This window comes from Protopterus annectens, chromosome 9.part0, assembly GCF_019279795.1.
Source record: "Protopterus annectens isolate FY-2018-M chromosome 9.part0, PAN1.0, whole genome shotgun sequence".
Taxonomy (NCBI): Eukaryota; Metazoa; Chordata; order Ceratodontiformes; family Protopteridae; genus Protopterus; species Protopterus annectens.
Window position 1 is genome coordinate 1,458,306,019 of NC_056743.1, and position 21,778 is coordinate 1,458,327,796.

At 38.5% G+C, this 21,778-nt stretch overlaps 1 protein-coding gene across 1 annotated transcript in view; it reads left to right on the plus strand.

Annotated features, from left to right (window-relative positions):
- LOC122810699 (adhesion G protein-coupled receptor E2-like) overlaps nucleotides 1-21,778 on the plus strand; it is a 343,450-nt gene that overhangs the window by 22,613 nt on the left and 299,059 nt on the right. The gene's annotated exons all lie outside the window — the stretch shown is intronic.

Genomic DNA, 21,778 nt, shown 5'->3' on the forward strand with positions numbered 1-21,778 from the left:
AAGGTAACTTGTTTTTTTCCGGACGAACTGGTTTTGTTCTTGTTAGGAACAGCCGAGTCTATGAATTTGTTTAAGTTCACGAGAAGCTAAGCCAATTATTGAAATCAATCATTTTTTTGTCTGTATTGTGGCATCATCCTAGGTGAAGGTAGAATGCTGCTTAGTGATATGGGCATACCTGCCTGGGACACATAATCTGACAGTTTGGTTATGTCTGTCTTCATATAGTCCAAGTTATTCACACCAACATGTACTATGACAGGGTCATAACGGTACTTGTTGCTAAGCAACTTGAGTGTGTGTGTGATTTGATGGATACTGGCACCTGACAGGCAGCTGACTGTGACTTTCTTCTTGTTCAACCTGGTGAGGAGGACTTCTTTGTGTATCACTATTGAGTCGCCTATGACCAGAACATAAGGTTTTGAGGTGTTTTGCCTTAGGGGCTTAATTGTTGAGCCAATGGTATGTGTTATGTGTATTGGTGGATTCTGTTCATGTGCCAGTATGCATATGTTGTTTGCAAGTGGGAGTTCTCTGGTTTCTGATAGGGTCTTAGTGAGTACCTCTGCATATGTGGGTTTATGTGTCTTAACCTTATCTTGTGTGTGAGGGCATTTCTGTATGCAGACAACCTGTTGTATGTCTTGTATATTGTTATGTGAGAGGACTGATTATAATTTCATAGTATAGTTACATCTCTCACATGCTGTGTTTGTTTGCTTTAGGAGCAAGTGGTTGTCAGTATACTTGAGGCAAATACTACTTTGCCTCAGGATGCCCATGTCAGTCAGGTTGGTTGGAGAAATGGTGGGAAACTCTCTATCCATCAGGCATATATTGCAGTAACTAGTGGGTATGGACAAAATGGACCAATAATGGCTTGTGAAGCTAACAAAGGTGGCTATTCTGCAGAGGGCTAAGGGTGCAACACTGTGTCACTGTCTCAGAATGTGCAACTGAGTTGCTTCCTAGGTAACAATGCACAACTGAGTTGCACATAGAGAAGCAGTGGAGCTAAGGAGGGTTCTGTAGAAGATATCAAGGAAAAATTGTGTTTCTAAGCATTTGTGTCTATGCACAACAGCTCTAACCCCACAGTGCAGTGTGCAGCTACGCACAAATGTAGGGCTTAAATACATAGGTTCACAGGTTGGTACTAGGCTGTCGGCCCTAGGGCCTATACAAGACTATCCATAACAATTCCCTGGCTATTTCTTCCCACACTATTTATTTCCTGGACCTCTGTCTAGCAGGGTGACTGACGTGATCCCCGGGGTGAATTTCCTTTCTCCCATCCAATCGTCAAGATTTCTTTTGAAGAGGGCCAAAGAGGCACTCTGCTTGACATGTATGGGCAGTCTATTCCAGAGTCTGGGGAGTCTCTGGGTCAGGAACCTATCCCTCCAGAAAGTTTTGTTTACTGTGATGACAAGGGTTAGATCCCTGGAACGTGTGCCTCTGGGGGATTTGGATTTCTTTAAGTGTAGCATGTCCAACAGCTCTGGGTTTGACATGGCCTCATATGTTAAGCAGAGATCGCCTCTGAGTAGATGATATGCAACAGAGTATAGCTGGAGTTAAACAGTTTTAACACAAATTAACCAATAGGAAAGCTCAAAACTGAAGCTTTTTCCTGCAGTCACCAACTCAAATGGGTCCTGGGCTACACACTTCTGCCACAAGAGTGCAGGTGGCCCTTCTTAATGTAGGATGGCTGGTTTTAGTGCTCATGTAATACCAAACAGCCTATGCTATGAAATGCAGAAGTACTAGAACCTAAAACTGCAGAAAAAAGCAGTCACTGCAGTAAAAACAGCTACAATGAAACAGCAAATAAGCAAAATACAGTTGAAAAAGTGCAATGCAAGCTTAAAATATTCTGATTTTTGTTGAACACTGGAAGTCTATCTAAGTTGCATGTTGGCTACTCTTATATGTGAAGAAAAGGAATATGGCAATGCCTGTAAAACTGCAGCCCATTGTTAAAGCCACCAAAATTATGAATTAAGGACCAAAAGGTATAACACTATATTTAAAAACACAAAATAACAAAATGAGCACTTTTGTTCCTTAAATAAGAAACTTCATCAGACCAAAGATATCCATACATTTAGCATTTAAATAGTTCACTTCCTGAATTAAAAGAACAGCTGTAGCACACCCCCCAAGCTCAACCAATCAGATCAAATACCTCATAAATTCATTACATAAATACAAAAAATACACATGACAATTTCCAATGAAATTCATTTCCACATAAAAATATAAATAAACGAGGAAACATATATAATAAATAGACTAAATGTTTATCTTTCAAGAGCTCTTAACTTCAAAATACTTGACATTGTAATTTGATCATTCAGGCCATGCCAGCAAGCCTCATTCAGCAACAATTGCCAAATGAGCTCAAGACATTCCAATAGTAACATTCACGCCCCTCCCCTTTCATTCATAAAGATTCAAGAACTGTGAAATGAAAAAAATGACCAGGCTGTTCAGAAATATGTCTAGACAATATACTCGTTTCATGTTTCTGTTTAATGCCCCTCAAATATTCATACATATGATTCCTCAATTTCCTGTTCGTTTTCCCAAGATAAAAACAAGAACATAAGGGACATATAGATATGTACACCACCTTTTCAGTATTACAAGAATATATTCCTTTCAAATATATCTCCACATTATTAACAATACGTCTGTTAGTTTCTAAAATAAACTGCCTATAAGAACAAGACCCATATTTCTTCACTGTGCCTTCACTGCAAATAACCTTCTTTGCTCAAAAATATCTTTAAATTATTTCCTATTCTATAAATAGTAATAGGTCTTTCACTAACAAAATTCCTAATTTCCTTTTCATTATTCAAAATCTCCCAATTATTAATTAAAATATTTATAATAATATTACTATTATAACCATAAGTTGTGATGATGGCACTTTTAAAACTTTCAAAACTATCAGTATTAGCAATATCAGTGTTCCCCTCCTCTTCTAATGACTCATCTAAAAAAAAAAAAAAAAAAAAAGTAAAAACACCCCCATTTCCATTACTGGCCATCATAATGAATGAGCCATATCCAGTCACCACAGTATCACCCCGACTCGTAGATTGTGCAACATACAAAACTGGTTTAAAAATATCCCCTCACACTTATTAATAACTTCCGTCATAACATCCCTAACCAATTCTGGAGGGTAACCTAATTTTAAAAACTTACTTTTCAATAGTTCACATTCATATGAAAAAGACTCATAAGTGCTCACCATCCTCGCTGCTCTTACAAATTGGCCTTTTATAACAGCCTTCTTTTGTTTAAATGGGGTGGGTACTTGTAAAATGTAAAAAAAACCTCTTAGAATATGTTTCCTTCCTGAATATTTCAGAAATAAACCTATTATTTTCTAAATCTTTTTTCAATAAAGCATTGAGATATGGAATTTAGGTGTCATTCAATGTATACATGAAGTCCAAAAAGGAGGATGCAATGTTAATGTAATTTATAAAGCTTTCTTTGTCAGCTTTGCTTCCCTTCCAAAGGATAAATATATCATCCAAAAAGTGGGTATAGAATACACATTTGGCAAAATACAAAGACTCTAATAAAAACCTCTTCTCCCATTGAAGCATAACAGTATTTACATATAACCTACCAAAGTTGACCCCATGGTCACCCCTTCTTTCCGTAAAAAGTAAACACCTTTAAACATAATAAAATTATTCTTCAACACAATATCTATCAATTGTTCAAAAATATTAATTTTGATCTGTGAGACATTTTTGTCAAAAAGATACTCACATGGATCAGTCATCAATGATATGTAAGTAGCAGCCTCAAAAATAAGCTTTATGGGCTAGAGTGAGCTTTGCAAAAAAACAACAGAAATCCCCTTACATTAATGAAAGGGTAGTTGGAAACTGGCCAGGAGAATAGTATTTCCTTGAATCGTTGAGAAACCCTACCAAGGGCTCACACATAATAATATCTCACTAGATTATTGGTATTAAACTCCCTAAGTCTACAGAATTTCCAGCAAAGCCTATACAAAAAGGTTACTATATTTCCCTTCCTTTGTGGACAGAGCATTCTTTGTTTTAACATTTATTAAGGATTATTAAGGATTTGGTTTGTTGCTTAATATGTCAGATCAGAGCCATGACAGTCAGATCCTCACTGTGTGTGATTTTTTTAAGGCAGCAATGCAAGGACCAGATGTGCTACAATGGCTATTATGCCCTTCTCATTCTAATTATCATTAGTATTGCCCCTTAGACTAGGCGTAATTGTGCCACATAACAAAGCCAGGGACTAGTCAAGTCTTTCTTCATTTGTTCTAATTTCTTGTACCTGCTTTGTCAGTAATCTCCCAAAGTTAGGACTTCGAAATAGCAAGGTAAACAGCTGCAAAGGTCAGACAGGTATAAATGGTGATAAGCCAGTATAAGTCACACTTATTCCCAAAGCTCACTTAATGTCCTTTTCAGTTGTGCATGCCCTGTCTGTCCTGGATCATGACCATGCTGACTGATAAAAGTGGGCAAAAGATGAAGCAATATGAGATAGTGTGTGAATAATATTCACTCAGGCAATATTCCTCAGAAATCCATTAGGAACCTTGGCCTGTGAATCTCTTGAAACCTTTCACATGATTAAACAGTTCCTACCGGAGATTATCATATTCCTGTCTCTGTGGGGAATTGCTGCACTTATGGCAAACCTACCGCCAATGCGACAAGCTTCTTAGCGACATCATGGGTAATCTAATACAGGTATAAAAGATGGCAGAACTAAAAAAAAAAAAAAAAAAGTATGTGGCTCTTCCAACTATTTTACAAGCTACCTATGAGACTGTAGCCCAGTAATTAATTAACTAAATCAAACAGGATTCCTTCTAAGCTGAATTGCTACCATCATTTCTGTTAGAAGAGAGGATTAGTTATTTCTGAAACATCTGTTTAATTTGGTACATTTGGAAAATGAGAACAGTGGCTCTCTGAGGGCTAACAGTTTATTTTGATTAGTTTCATAACTGTTTTGAGTCTGGGCCAGTCCCTTCTGTATGGTTCAGCATGGAAACCCAACCAGATGCAACAGAAATGCAGTCACATTTCATGCTCAGTATTTCTGCAAGAACATGAAGACAGCATGAAAAATGGCCTTCTGCCAACATCCTAACACAGGAGATGGACCCTCAAGTTGTACTGGAAATTCAGTGTTTAAACCTAGCTCAATATTCTGCAAAATATTACAAAAGTCCTGTGAGAATATTTGCTGAAAATTAAGATGCAGGGGTCTTAAATAAGAAACATTAAAAAGGGGGATTAAGCCTTGCAATTTCCACACTGAAAATACATACAAAGAACCAGAAATGTCCTGCACAGATGAAGTTGTGACAGAGAGTTTCTGTACTTAGCCTACTCTAGTTGGCAGCAAGGACTTAAACTGTGACTCATAAATGAATGTGATTTGTTCTCATGGACAGACACAGTGCAATGGATGCCTTATAACAGCCAGGTGCAGATATGGCTTGGTCAGAGAAAGTGTTATACTGTTGACTCTACATTCAGAAGACAAGTGAATATAGAAATAGATGTGTAGTGTCTACTAAAATTTGCCATACTTAAACTATTCCCGTATTTCTACCGCATGGAATTGAAGCCTAGACCATCTCTTTTTATCACCCTGATTAAAGTTTGGGTACTATTTTAACTAATGGAAGGGTTGGCAGCAGGGACAAGGACATCAGTGGGATATCATTGTATCACGGCCAGTGCGTGAGCCATGGAATCAGCAGTCACTGCCTAAACCATCCTATTTGTTTATCACCCTGATTAAAGTTTGGGTACTATTTTAACTAATGGAAGGGTTGGCAGCAGGGACAAGGACATCAGTGGGATATCACTGTATCACGGCCAGTGCTTGAACCATGGAATCAGCAGTCACTGCCTAAACCATCCTATTTGTTTATCACCCTGATTAAAGTTTGGGTACTATTTTAACTAATGGAAGGGTTGGCAGCAGGGACAAGGACATCAGTGGGATATCACTGTATCACGGCCAGTGCGTGAGCCATGGAATCAGCAGTCACTGCCTAAACCATCTCTCTTTGTTTATCACCCTGATTAAAGTTTGGCTACTATTTTAACTAATGGAAGGGTTGGCAGCAGGGACAAGGACATCAGTGGGATATCACTGTATCACGGCCAGTGCGTGAGCCATGGAATCAGCAGTCACTGCCTAGACCATCTCTCTTTGTTTATCACCCTGATTAAAGTTTGGGTACTATTTTAACTAATGGAAGGGTTGGCAGCAGGGACAAGGACATCAGTGGGACATCACTGTATCATGGCCAGTGCGTGAGCCATGGAATCAGCAGTCACTGCCTAAACCATCCTATTTTTTGACTGCTTTTTGTTTTTTTATTTCCTAAGCGATTGGATTTTAAGTGGTATTCTCCTATGAGTAAACCTGGACTTTGTTTATTCAGTGATCGTAACTACATGCATTTGTGAACGTCTGATCTGATAACTGTTATGTTTTGCTTCAGAATGTATCAGTACTGTCTAGCAGCCTGATCACCAACTCACCAGGTTTGTGAAAGTTGCAGAAAAATATTTAAATCCCTGGCATTCACATTCTTTGACTTAGGAGCCAGAGTATTGGCTTAGTGGAACTGAAATTCTATTATTCTTCCATTAATTTTTAACCTGTGTACATCTGCAACATCTGTTAATTCTTAATCTGTTATCTATGTCTGCTTGCCATTTTATCACACTCCAGCAGCCATTTAAAATGTTGTCTAGTTACCTTGCAGTCCAAGTGCATATCAGAAAGTTCAGAACTTTAGAAATGTTTTACACATCTGACACTACGACTCTTGTGACATCTACGTGTTCTACTCATTGAGGTCCCCAATATCCCTTTATTCGGTTCTGCATTTTCTACTCAATGATGGTCTCATCTCTGACTTCAAGGACATAAATTCTATACCCTCTCCCTTTATTTTTCAGCTTGCTGAAGATCAGGGCATCATTAAAACTAATGCGTGAGGTTGCTAGATGGACATGGAAATTATCTGCATATCACTGTACCAAATTCAGACTTAAGTGACTTATGCTTTCTTCAGGAAATGTGGGCACAATTGCAGGCCAACTCATCAGCTCCTAATGTTATTATTATTTTTTGTTTCACTTTCCCTTTTCATGTGGTTCCCAGGGCTTTTCTGTGGCCTGATCATCTGATGAAATTTAGAACTGCTGTCTGTTCTGATTGTCCTTATCCTTTATAACTAAGACTCAGTGTGTTGTTTACTCCCTCAGATATCTCTAAAGTGAATCTGCTGAAACTATGACCAACTAATCTGGTATTCCAAAAGTTACTTCTCTTACTCCTGACACCATCCCACTCCCCACACTTTTCTGTGACATATCTTTACTATGGCCTTCTTGGACAAATGGGTCAACTATTTTCATGAATTATAGACTGCTCAGTAGACTGCCCAGAGATCAAGCTATGAAGCTTACCCTGTCTCTATCCTAATAAACAGATCAATAAAAGAAGGTATCTTTCCATCAGTCTGGAAGATATCACATATTATACCCCTACATAAAGGAGGCAAATCTTATGATTTCTCCAATTATCATCCCATAGCACTTCTATCCCCCTTAGCTAAAATCATGGAAAAATGTATACATAAACAACTACTCAACCATCTCCTCCATAACAACCTTCTAGCTGACACTCAACATGGTTTTAGACCTGCTCACAGTACCACCACAGCTTTACTCTCCTTTACCAATACCATAAACTTCAACTGCAACAATAATAAACTTACATCTTCTCTTTTCATAGACCTATCAAAAGCCTTTGATATGGTGAATCATACACTTCTTCTGCACACACTAAAATCTCTGGCCCTGGATCCCTCTTCCTTAACCTGGTTTTCTTCCTATCTAGAAAACCGTCAGCAAGCCATACTCTGGAAAAACTCACTATCTGCTCTCCTCCCTATTTCTTTAGGAGTACCTCAAGGGTCTATCCTAGGCCCACTTCTATTTTCCATCTTTATTAACGACCTCCAATCGGGCGGCCACGGTGGTGCAGTGGTTAGCATTGCTGCCTCACAGCAAGAGGTTTTCCAGTTCGATCCTCGGCTGGGGTGCCTTCTGTGCGGAGTCTGCATGTCCTCCCTGTGGTCACGTGGGTTTCCTCCGGGTGCTCCGGTTTCCTCCCACATCCCAAAGACATGCTGCAGGTGGATTGGACACTCTAAATTGGCCCTAGGTGTGCGTGTGAGTGTACCTTCTGTGGAAGGTTAGGTGGCAACTCGACACCGTAAAACTCCACTGCCATTCAATGTGCAGACAAGGTGATCCGCTGTGGCGACCCCTAACCAGGAATAAGCCGAAAGAAGAAGAAGAAGATTAATGACCTCCAATCATCTATCCCTAACACTACCTGCATACAATATGCAGATGATTCCACCATTATTTGCACTGCTTCTTCTCAAACCGAACTCCAGATTCAAACTCAATCAGCCTTCTCAACTGTAAAACAGTGGTTCTCCAATCGCTGTCTACTCCTTAACCCTAAGAAAACTAAATTATTACTCTTTTCACCGACCCGTAAATCGACTTTGTCAAACATCTGTATTACAGCAACTGACAACACCATTATTTCTCCGGATTCCACAACTTAACTTCTCGGTGTTATTATCGATAATAACCTTAACTATGATTGTCAAATCAACAGTACAATAAAAGCAGTTAATAAAAAAATAGGATCCCTGTACAGGATAAAGCCCTTCCTCACACCTGAAGCTAGGATAACCTTAGCCCAAACACACCTTATCTCTACCCTTCTGTATGCTTCCCCTATTTATACTAATCTATCTAAAAGTAACCTTAAGAAACTTATTACATCTTACCATAATATTGCCAGATTTGCCACCTCATCCCAATTCAGAACCCACAACTGTCTAAACCTAAAACAACTACACTGGCTGGAACTCCCTAACAAGCTCATTTTTCAACAACTTTTAATAGCACACAAAATTCTATACCAACCTTCTAAAACACCAGCTCTTTGTAACCTCTTGACTCCCTATATTAACCTGAAACAACTACGTTCCTCTGATAAACTACTTGTTAATATTACCAAAATTATTAATTCTGCAGGCAACTGCCTTTTTTCTAACTCAGTAGGTAACATATGGAATAATCTTCCATCTGACATCTCCTCTTTGCCCACTCTTCCACTCTTTAAGAAACAACTATTAAGACATCTTAATAATTTCTGGCTTTGCTCTTGTACCAACCCAGACTAACCTGTTTGCACCTTACTCTATCTTAAACATTCCTTAACCACTTGGATCCCCCCATCTACCTCAACTCTTCAATTGACAAAATATCCCTTTTCTTTGTAAATATTATTTTATTCACTTTAATATTTCCTACCTTACTTGCTTGTACTGCTAATAGTTAACCTCTAACTTAATCACTTTCTGATTTAGCTTTTTTAGTTAGCTAAGATCTATAACATATGTGATTACATTTTATTTTTCCCATTGCATAACACATTTGTACTATGTATTTTTTGTATTTGTAAAAATAGTTTTTACCTCTGGAGCTTTTCTCCCCGGGCCTCCACTAAAAATGGACATAAATCCAGCTGGACTAGCCCGGTCAACAAATGTAAAATAAATTAAATAAAATCATGCCTACAGTTCAGATCCTGGGTGTAACTTAAATGAAGAACTCATTCTGACATAATGGTGGCACTAAATTACTAACGGTAAAATAACTAATGCTGTAAGTACGTATGTGGATGGTTCCATTGTCAGTAGTGACTATAAAAATATTTCATTAATCAAAACTTACATTATTTTTGTATCAAGTCTAGTGCACTAAATCATACTATGTACTGTTATTGGGTTCATGTGTATTTATGAATCACGTGGCCTTGATGACAACAGAGAAGCCTAAACAAAGTAAGCCCAACTTACTTGTAAAAGTATTAGCTACCCAGTCCGAGACAGCCATACAATGTATCCCAGGATGAATTTATGAATGCCTTCACAATCATTGTCTATATTTAAAAGTGGTTAAAGTGTTGCTTTATTCAACATCTAGGGGAAACCAGTTCTCTAGTGGTTATGATGAGTTCTATCACACTAGGAGGCCCTGCTTATTTGTCAATGAGCAAGGGTGGTGCAACAGTGCAGTGGTTAGCATTGTCTCCTCACAGCAAGAGGTTCTCAGGTTCAGTCCTTGGCTAGGGTACCATCTGCGCTGAGTTTATATGTGCTCCTTGTGTTCATGTGGGTTTCGTCTGGGTGCTCCAGGTTCCTCCCACATTCCAAAGACATGCGTCTGGAGAATTTCTCCCTGGGCCTTGACCGAAAATGGGCTCTGGCCCAGTTGGGCTTTCATAGAAAACAAATTATAAATAAATTAAGAGAAAGGTTGTTATTATGAGTATTTGCAGCACTGCTAGTCCTGTAAATGGGAAGCAGATTGACTAGGGTAGCACTAGAGAAGCGTCTTCCTGGGCAGGGAACACTAAGCAAAGATTACTGTCTAAGAGGCTGTATGAGATTGGAGTGTAGTCAAAGGTCATTTAATTGATCAGTATACATTTATGGAACTTAGTTTAGTGATCTTCTTAGTTAGAAATCTTTGGAGCCTTTCTAGTGGGTCAAGGTGTTTGGAGAGGTACACTGTGAAGAGGCATTATATTCAATAAAAAGTTTATTAAAGGATGCATAGTGAGGAACTATGACTTATTTTGTTCCAGGGGAAATTAATTTGGAAATTAACTGTGCTAGGCTGAATGCTACAATTTAAACTTGGTTGGGAAAGAACAGTTCATAATCAGCTCATTATCAAAAAATGTACCCAGACTTCTAATGATTGTATCAGTTTTATGAGGGGTGTCCTTAATATGGTATACGCTAGGGAAGATTTACATTCAAAATAAAGCCAGGCTACATTTTTGGTATTAAACTTGAGTGATAAAATAACATACATTTAAAATATTTAAATTGCTTCTTGCTTATCTAAGGGACAGCTAATAATAAAAGTGAGACTTCTCCTACAGATAAAAGAGAAAGAAATGATAACCCCAATATTACAAAATGTCTGCATTTATGCATAATGTTCAAAACTACTTGATTCAATGAGGCACCCCAATAATGAGTTGTAATGAAATTGTGGTGTTCTGTATGTATAGCTGTGGGATCCTCTTACTGCTTTGTCAGACAGAAACCTTTATTTTTCTGGGCTAAATGTTACCTTTCATTGCCTAACACTGGTTACTAAGGACATAGAATTCTGCTTAACATTGCTTGTTTCATGCCACTTAACTTCCTTCCTCAAGAATTATGGACAAAGCAAAAAATAGCAGGAGGCAAAAGTCCAAAATTAGGGACAATTTTTAAATATTTCTCTGATTCACTTAAAAATTAGTAGAATATCAGGTTGTGCATGAACATGCATTTTCTGAACAATAAAAAGTATAAAATTCTAATGCTTGGCTTTACTGAAAAGCTCACCTAGACTCTGGCACAACTTGCTGCGAGGGAAAGGTTAGTTTACTTTTGCTTTCTTGTTTTATGTATTACTTTATTGCCTTCTTCTGTGCTGTATACTGTGATTTATTTTCTTTACACTGTATTTTACTTGTAGTCTGCTTTTAATTGCATATTAAAACTTTGAAAGAGACCACAGTTGTGTCCCTAGTAAGTTGCACAGAATTTTTTAACCCATCCTCGCACCCTGGTGGTGTTGTGTTCTTAAACACAACTGCCTTTCTAGTTGCCTGCCCCTTATGTTAATTTGATAACGTATCTCCTACCATCTCCCCTTTCATTGGCTGTTAAGAGTAAACACAGAATTATCATTTTGTGAAATCCCTCCTCTTCTACTATTTAAATGTGTTGGCCATCCCACGGTATTCCATAGAACCAGTATACAAACTGCCTACCCCCTTTCAATGTAATTAGTGGCTCTCCACTTGGACAGCTAAAATTTAAGTCACCCCCTTTTTCATATCTAACTGCTTAGTGCACACTGCAGTGCTTAAGATATTACACCATTTTTTTCATCTTACCTTTAAACATGTTTTACAAGACCATCAATTATTGGAAAGCCCACATTCTGCCTCTCTGTAGTCATCTTGCGATTAGTGCTTCTGTTTTTTTCTTGGTGGAAGAAGAAGCATGGGAACATTATTTCCTGGAGACTGCTGATCATGGGAAAGCATAATAATACTTCATAGGTGACAGCTTGGAATTTGTGGTTATATTGTGCTCCTGGTGAGAGAAGGAGCAAAGTGCATTGATCCTCACTATTACTCGTTGGACAGTGAGTGTCTATGCTTGGAGTTCCTGATTGGTCTGGTTGCTATTCAAGGCATCTACCAGGAAAAAGGTTACAACAAGCCTGCAGACCCTTGCATCATTTCATCTTGGGACTGGTGCTAATGTTTTGCTTCTGGTAAGAGAAGAAGCGAAGGAGCAGTGTATCCCAACAGAGTGAAGCTGTGGTGAGACCCCTCTTTTCATCATTCTTGACAAGCTAATTCTCTTTTTTCAATAAGTACTGATTGATTTGTCTCTAACTTGACTATCTGCTTACATACTTCATCCTTAAATTTTCAGGGTTTACTTATTAGTTTCCCCTCAAGTATTTGGTAGTGCCCTGTTTATACGCAGATACCTTGAGTGACATTTTTCCTATAAAAGCACAGCTGAAATTTCACCAATACCTAATTGCACACAGGACAACTAGTTTGCAGTGACAAATACTGTCTTCAGAGTTGCAAACAGGATACTCCTGACATTGCTTTATATTCTCAATCCAACTGTCTAATCAATAAGTAAGGGTCTGTTGCCATGGATATGAACTTTCCCACTATCTCCGTTACCAGCTTGGTGGATATGGGCATCCTGAGGCAATGTAGACATTGCCTCATGTTTACTGACAGCCAGTTAATTTTCAAACAAACTGATATGGTGTGTAAGAAATGTAGTTACACAATGTCACTGGAGATCAAGCTCTCACATAAAAGTGCTCCTAATGTCAATAATGTTGTCAGTAGAACACACGCTGCACCCATCACACACAATTCAAAGCAGACATATACACCCGCTTATGCTGAAGCACTTAAATATAACCTTCCTAAGCTCCAAAGACCTACTAGATGAAGTCCACATAAGAAATACCCTCAGCAACCCCAAATGCATACTTTCAAAACAACACCCACATCAAAACACAAAGTCACATCTGATGGATCATTTACTTCTAAGCCCATAAGGCAAGCCACCACACAGTCTAATATTCTGGTCATTGGAACCTCCATCTTGAGGCACACTGATGTCCTTATCACCAGGCTGAGTAAGGAGAAAGTCATGGTCACTTACTTATAAGGGGCTAGGACCCACCATATTATGCACGCACTCAGGTCATTGGACCACAAGTACCATTATGACTCAGTCATAGTCCATGTGGATGTTAATGACCTGAGATGTACCTCCCTAGGCTATATGAAGAGAGATATCATGGGGCTCTCGGAATATGTGTCCCAGGCTGGCATGAGCCTAGAACTGAGCAACACTTTACCTTCTCCAAGGATGATTCCACAATATGAACAAAAGATTACTGACTTTAATAATTGGCTTAGGTTCTGGTATTTCTGGTGTCATTCTAAGGGGATGCAATATTATCATCATGGAAGGAAATGGTCAGCAGACCATGCTGCTTTGCAAGGAATGTTCTGCACTTTTCCACTTTGGGCTTTCAAATATTAGCTAAAACATTGTGTTTCCCCATAGTGTCTTCTTTAGGAAATGCCAAGCTGAAAGTACTTCCAAGAAACCAAGAAAATCTAAAGGTACTACTGCTCAGGCCTAGGAATCTAAACAAAAGCTCCACTCCCTAGAAGCTCTCTTTACCTTGCTGATATATGTGCAGTCAATGAGGCATGGTTTAAAGCCACAGAGAGCACACTGACAGTGCAAGGTTATAATACCTTCTACACATTTAGACCAGATACTACACAGAGAGGGACTAAAAGTGGAGTTGCCTTGATTCACATCAGAAATAAATATACCTCAAGGCTGGTCAAACAGGACAATGCACTAAAACTGCTCCATGTTCAAATCTCCATAGACAAAATCCAATGCCATTTACTTGCAAGCTATAGGTCTCCCTCTATGACCCAGGTAACCCATACCATGTATTTAAATGTATTGGAAACACTCACCATCCAACTCAATACCATATTCATGAGCAACTTTAATTACCCACCATTAACTGGGAATCCTATACAACACCAAATGTACATGCACAGAGATTCCTGGATTTATAAACCAAAACACCCTTGACCAGATTGTCATTACACCAATCAGGGATGCAAACTTACTGGATCTGGTCCTCACTAATATGGGAGAGTGCTGCACACCTCTTAATGTAGTGTCTTCCCTGGTAATGCATGACCACAAAATGGTCTCCTTTGAAGTAAAAATAAATCTTGGACCTGAAGCTAAATCTGGAACACTCAGGATCTACTCTAAAGCTAACTTCCTGCTAATAAGTGATAACCTGGCAGAATTTTAAGCCTCCATAAACCTTGAGAACACCGCTCTCTAAGCAGAACTGTTCACAGAAACCCTATACAAGCATGTTAATAGCTGCACAGAGGCAGCTGTACCCACCCTTGAAGAAGTACAGAACAAACTCAAGAAAAAAGCTGCCCTGGTGGAATCGCAAAATCAATAGGTTGTATAACAGAAGGAAAAAAATCATGGCATAAATTAAGAGGTGCAGCCCCCAGCAGTATAAAAAACTCTCATCAAACTAAACAAACATCTCAGAAGACAAATAAAGTCTACCAATGCCAAATTCAAGGTAAATTTGCCCCCCATCCAGGCCAAAGACTATGACAAGGCATTCTTTAGCTATGTCTGCAACCTCAAAGGCAATACACACTTGTGTGCAGAGCTCATTGTAAATGGAGCCACCTATACTGAGCCAGAAGATATAGCAAACCTACTGTGGCTGATAACTTCAGCTCCCACGTTACCCTTCTCTCCCCCTCAAACTTCCCTCAGGAAATGCCATCAAATATAACATCCCTCACTATCACTAGGGAACAGGTCCTTAATGTTCTCTCTAAGACCAAGAACACTGCATTAATGGACCCAGACAATATCCCAGGATGCCCTCTAAATATCATGAAACATGACATATCAGGCCCTCTGGAATTGCTATTTAACTGTAGCCTTCAAACAGGCTTCATGCCTCATGAATGGAGAACAGCAACAATCATCCCACTGCACAAAGGTGTGCCATCTACAAGCCCTGAAAACTACAGACCCATAAGTTTCACTAGTCATATATGTAAAGCTATATAAAGAATTATGATGAAAATGATCAATAATGATATAGTAAACCTCCAGTCACTGGACCCAAACCAATTTGGTTTTGTCAAGGGCAGGCCATGCTTACTCAATCTGTTGGACTTCTTTGAGAAGGTCACCAAAGCAAAGGATGATGGAAAAATGGTTCGCACAGTCTACTTTGACCTGGACAAAGCATTTGACAAAATACTCCACTTGGACATTGTTGACAAACTCAAGAGGTTATGTACAATCCTATATGTCACCTGGTGGATAGCCAACTGGCTCACAGACAACAGGACCCAGAAAATTAGAACTGGGGTGGAGTCCCTCAGAGATCGGTCCTTGGACTGCTCCTTTTTGGTGTTTACTTCTCTGAAGTCAAAGCAAATGTAAATGGTCTCTTGTTGACTAAATCTGCAGATGATTGTAAATTAGGAACTGTCATTGAATCCCACATTGACTGAAATGCTCTCCAGGAAGGGCTGACACAGACAAACAACTGGTATCAGAACCATGGACTAAAACTTAATGTCAAGAAATGCTTAATAGTATCCACTGGGAAGTCATCCACCTGGTAACTATCATATTGACAACACACCTCTGAATCTGTTGTTGACTAACTGTAATCCTCAGTGGTTTACCAGAAAAGCAAATATTTTATGAAGGACAAGGCAAGTAATCAGAGGCTTAGGGTAAATATAGACAGTAATTAAGCCTTTGACCATCATGCATCTACAGTAGTGAGGAAATTATTCTATGTTGCACAACTTATAAACAAAGGGATGGCATCTAGGTCCAAGGAAGCCACTGTTCCACTTTATTCAGCATTCATCAGACCTATCACTGAGTACAGTGCTCCCTTTAGTATGTACCTAACCAGGCATATCCAACAATTGGAATGTTCATAGAGGTTTCTCACTAAAAGAATACAGGGTGTATGCAAAATGATCTATACCTAGCATACAGGGCATTGTCAGACCTTACTCTGATGGACCTTCTGCATATTCACAAAACACCAGAACTACCCATTCTAAGGACATAAACCTTGCCTGTGATATAAATTGGACCTGCTGGAGAGACATGTATATATCCCAGAAACTACTCCATCTCTGGATTAGGCTCCCCATCCTTGTGAAGCAGAGTTCCTCCCTAACTTAATTCAAATGTAACTTGGACAACTGGATGGGAAACAGGAAATTCATCCACGGTTTGGCAGCTATGTCTCTAATGGACACAGACAACCTACAAATGGTTGATCTCCTAGGCCCCTGATTGTAAATGTTTTGTCTCTCAAGCCCCTGCTTACACTTATAAAGAGTACCGGAACTTGTCAGAGATTTGGGATGCATGGCTAGGCTTAAAAAGGCCCTTGTAGTCACTAGCCTAGTAAATACCTCTGAATCTATTACTAATCAACTGTAGTCCTCAGGGGTTTTCCAGAAAATCAAATATTTTATGATGGACTAAACAAATATCTCTAGCGTAAACAATAAATAGGCAGTACTAGAAGCATGGTTGACCACAGAAGAAAGACATATAGTAGCACTATCCAAAATCTGGTTAAAAGATGACTTCGGGACATCCCACATTAAAGATCTCATAGGTAGTTACTAAGCATGCAGTCCAGGAGACCATTAAGGAACTTAGCCCAGATTCCCAATTGTCGCAAATCACTGTTGGTTTAAGTGACTTGCTCAAGGTCACAATATAGGCAAATGAATGCTGAGGGAATCAAATCCTGCACCACAGGGAGTAGCTTTTTAAAGTTTGGGTCCATATTAAAACACCGAAATGGCTAAACACTAAACGCCATTTCAGCGACACATAAAGAGTGAACTTCAAGTTAAGCGAACTGCCAGATCACAGCTTTTTTCCTAGGGAAAACATCGCTTGGCTGTCACTGTGAATTTGTCCTTTTCCCCACTGTAGTGCAATCTTAGTATATTTAGTTGGGGGGTGGGGGCACAGCCCCCCATTTTTGTAATGTTTAAGCTGGTGTGTCATGTCTGGTTGACCTACTGATTTTTTTCTCTAGGAACAAAATCAGTGATCTGGCCGTTCGCTTAACTTGTAGTTCGCTCTTTATGTGTCACTGAAATGGCATTTGGTGAATATAAAATAGAAAATAGATGTAAAGGCTGTTGAAAAGTAATTACATCCAATACAAAATCTGGATATCTTATTAGTATAAAATCTGAATATTAAATAGTACATAACTCTTTCTGCTTCCTGTTGGAATGTGGGTACTACTCAGAAATACAACTGGAGTGACAAAATTATGGAAAAAATATAAGCATATTATCGAAGAGATATGTAGACATTAATGAACTGTACTGCAAGATGATCCCAAACAAGGCTATTTGTTTTTGCTTCTGAAAATGGTTGATGTAACGTGTGTTCTCATTCATTGAATTATTGGTGCCACTAGTGTTTTGGTCATGTAGTGTGGTTTTTAGACAACTTCACAATTATGTGTGATGATGTAGATTCAGAAAACTATGTGAAGGGTCACTCAAGCCTATTAATAGGGAATTACCTCCAGAAATTAGGTAAATCACTTGTAGGGGTAAAACAAGCCAGAAAATAGGAACATTCCAGGTACAGTTGAGAGGTCTGCCTACAGTAGTGGCAAAACTCTTAGTATTACAATTACGTATTAGTATGGTAGCAGTAGAAAGGAAGACCTTTAAGTATTTGAGAGGAAGAGTGAAGGTTGTAAACTTTAATATCATAATGTTATCTAAGTACTGTCAGATTTCTGGTACAGCAATAGGCTTTCTTCCAGTTTATGCCTTTTCATACTTTCTGAGAACCAACATCTCACAAAACTCTTCACCCTTCATAACTTTAATGTATTGGTGTAAAAATTGTTTAAGAAGTTGATAAAATCTACAGACATGTTGAAACATAAGCAGGGCACGAAATTAATTGTCACCTGTTGGTAATAAATTCATCATGACATATATTTAAGTGAGTGATGATGGGTAAGTTAAAACAAATATGGACAGACTTGAAATTAATGCTGTAAACCATTCTCTTTATCAACACTCTACTTTTTTCACACCTGGATATGCTTTTTCTTAGCATTCACATAACAGATGGATTTTATTCAGGGTAGTCTGACGCTCATGTTATTAACCTTTCACACTGCCTGTGTACAGATATAGTTGGCATATATTCCAGGCCTCCGTTCTATACATGGGAATGGTCAGATGTTAGAGGAGAAGCTAAACATTTTCCAGTAGAAAGAAAATCAGCAGCCCAGTGAGTACCCACCATGTCCATCCGTGGCTTACAATTAAAAAAAAAAACATGACCTCTACCTACTGTTACACCAGATACCTTGTTTCCATAGTATCACAGTTGATATTATAGGTTCTTAAGGGTGGTACACTGTAGCCCAAATGCAGATGAGTCTTTTCTGTAGCCCTTGGTTTTGAACATCTGAGGAAGCTACATGACATGCAGTGTGCCATGACCCATAGCATAAAGAAGACTCTTAGCAGTCCTACTTTTTGAGGTACCCTGTGCCTTACTATTAGCAGGCAAAGGCAAGGCCTGCACATACCTACAAGATATTTACAGAACAGCAATTAGTGTGCATAATAGATTCAATGACCATAGAAACTGATGCAAGTAATAATCATAGTCCAGGTAAAAGCCAAGTACTTTCAGAAAAAAGGAACTCATACATTAAAAATAATTAAAAGAGTGAAAAATCATTTTCATCTCAGTATTCTGATACTTGTTTATTTCCACTGTAAAAACCAGAAACGAAACCTTCGCAAGTAGGACCAGGTGCACGACTAGGACCAATATGAGTAAACAAAAAGCGCCAGCACCAAACACAGTGAAAAAGCACAAAAACCAATGAGGTTACTACATCAATTTAATATAAATCCATAAGGTAGTATATATCGCAGACCAGTTTCAGCAAACAGGCTTTCTTCAGTGGGAACAAAGGAAATTATTGATGTACAGTGACACACATACATATATAGAGTGAACCATCCAATAAGAATCTTCCCTAGATTCAAATGGTTTCCTGTATGAAAATAAAAAGAAAATATAGAATAAAAATACATTTGTGATGACAATACATGTGATAATAATAGTAAACATGATAACTAAAAATGATGATAAAAATTCATAAATTTACAAATGGTCATTCAAGCCAAGTAGAAACAAAGCACCCACTTTGATGATCTAATACTTCTCTTTCTTTGTGAGGACTGAGTGCCATCCCTGTTTGTTGGATCTGTCACCAAGGATCTTATCAATAATAGTGAACTGGAATTGAGCTTAGTTATGGTTAAGTGTCTATATAAGACATTAGTCTCTCTCTCTTGGTTCGTATGTCACTACGATGCTCAGACATACGCAGACAAAGTGATCGTGATGTTTGTCAACATAAAAAGAAGCACATGAGCATGTTGCGAGATACACAACCCAATCGCTGTTGCAATTGCCAAAGAATTTCATGTCGTATACCTTGCTGTTGTTATTACTGGTGAACTGTTTGGATGTAAAAATAAATGGAAAAGATGAGCAATGGCCACAGTTATAGGTGCCCCATAATCTATCACCTGTCATAGTTAACTGATGATGTATAGCTCCTGCCAAACTGACTCTTTTGAAGTGAGAAAAGAAGAAACCTAATGTCCTGCCTCTTCTGTACCCATACTTAAACTTGTCACCAATCAAAGGTGTTAGTTCATCATTAGCAATAAGAATGTTCTAATGTTTGAAAATGGTATTTCTTACTAAATTGATGTTCCGTCCAAATGTGGTAATGAAGCAGATGGAGTCATCCTGTTCAGTATGGGTTTTGCCACGATATGTGAGAAGTGAAGTTCTAGTCGAGTTAGAAGCAACCTATTGGGCACCCTGGATGTCAAACTCATTATAGCCCCTAGCTCTGAACCTGTTAACCAGGTCTTGCTGGGATTCTTCATATTCATTATCTGAGGAACAAATTCTATGAATCCTGAGGAACTGAGATTTGGGTATATTCTGAATGATGTGGTTGGGATGCATGCTAGCAGCATGTAACAAGTTGTTATATTGGGGATATTTGTGAAATGTTTTGGTTTGTAAAGTATCATCTGGATTCCGAGTGATAGTAACATCCAGAAAATTAATCTCAGACTGGTTACTAGTTGATGTAAATTCAATGCCCCATTTATTCTGATTTAGATACGACACAAATTCTGCAAGATACTCCTCATCCGAACGCCAAACCAACCAACAATCATCCAGATATCTACTCCAAATATCCAGTTCCTTATGATATAAATTATGGGTGGAATCAGAAATTAGATGCTCCTCAATGTATCCCATGAAGTGGTCTGCATATATGGGAGCAAAAGAAGCTCCCATAGCAGTACCCTTAAGTTGCCAATAGCATTCACCCTGAAAATGGAATACATTTTTATTCAGAATATGTTCTGCCATACAAACCAAAAGTATGTTGAAGCCCACAGGATATAGTTGTGCTTTCTCTAGCCAAAAGTTAAGGGCTTCCAGTCCGGCCCAGTGTGGTATATTGGTATATAAGGCTTTGACATCCAGAGTGCATAATAGCAATTCAGGTTCTAGTTGACTGTCAGAAATTATTTGTAAAAATTGTGTGGTGTCCTATATTCTGGCACAAATGAAGCCAAGAAGTGGTTTGAGATATAGTGTTAAGAACTCAGAAAATGGTTCAGTTAAAGAATCCATACCCAAAACAATTGGTCTTCCAGGGCGTTTACTGAGGGATTTATGTATCTTTGGCAAAAGAAATAACGTTTGTTTCTGAGGATTATTTACCATAAGGTGTGCCTCACCATATCTGAAATAATACCCTCAGAGACTGCCAGATCCAAAAACTCATCAATTTCTTGCTTGAAGTTTGGTGTGGGGTCAATAGGCATTTTCATGTAATGGGATGGGTTGGACAATTGTCCATTTCCCTCCCCCAGATAATAATCTGTATCCATGATAACTATGGCCCCACCCTTATCTGCCTGAGTAATGACAATGTTTTTGTTATATTTTAGTTGTTGTAATGCCTGTTGTTCAGTAATAGATAGATTGTGTTCGAGAGGGACAAACTGATCAAGCTTGAAATGTATGTCCTTAAGTACTGCCTGTTGAAAAATATCTAGATCTTGGTTCATGGGTGGAACAAAATCTGATTTGTGAAATGTAAATTCATTAGATCTTTGAGAGTTTTGTCTAGACCCAAAGAAAAGTTTAAGGTTAATCCTCCGACAAAAATTGTTAACATCATTTACTATATCAGATTCGTCCACAGAAAAACCAGGAACGAAGTTCAAACCTTTATTCAAAAGTTTCTTTTGATCATCTGTTAAAACAGTGCTGGAAATA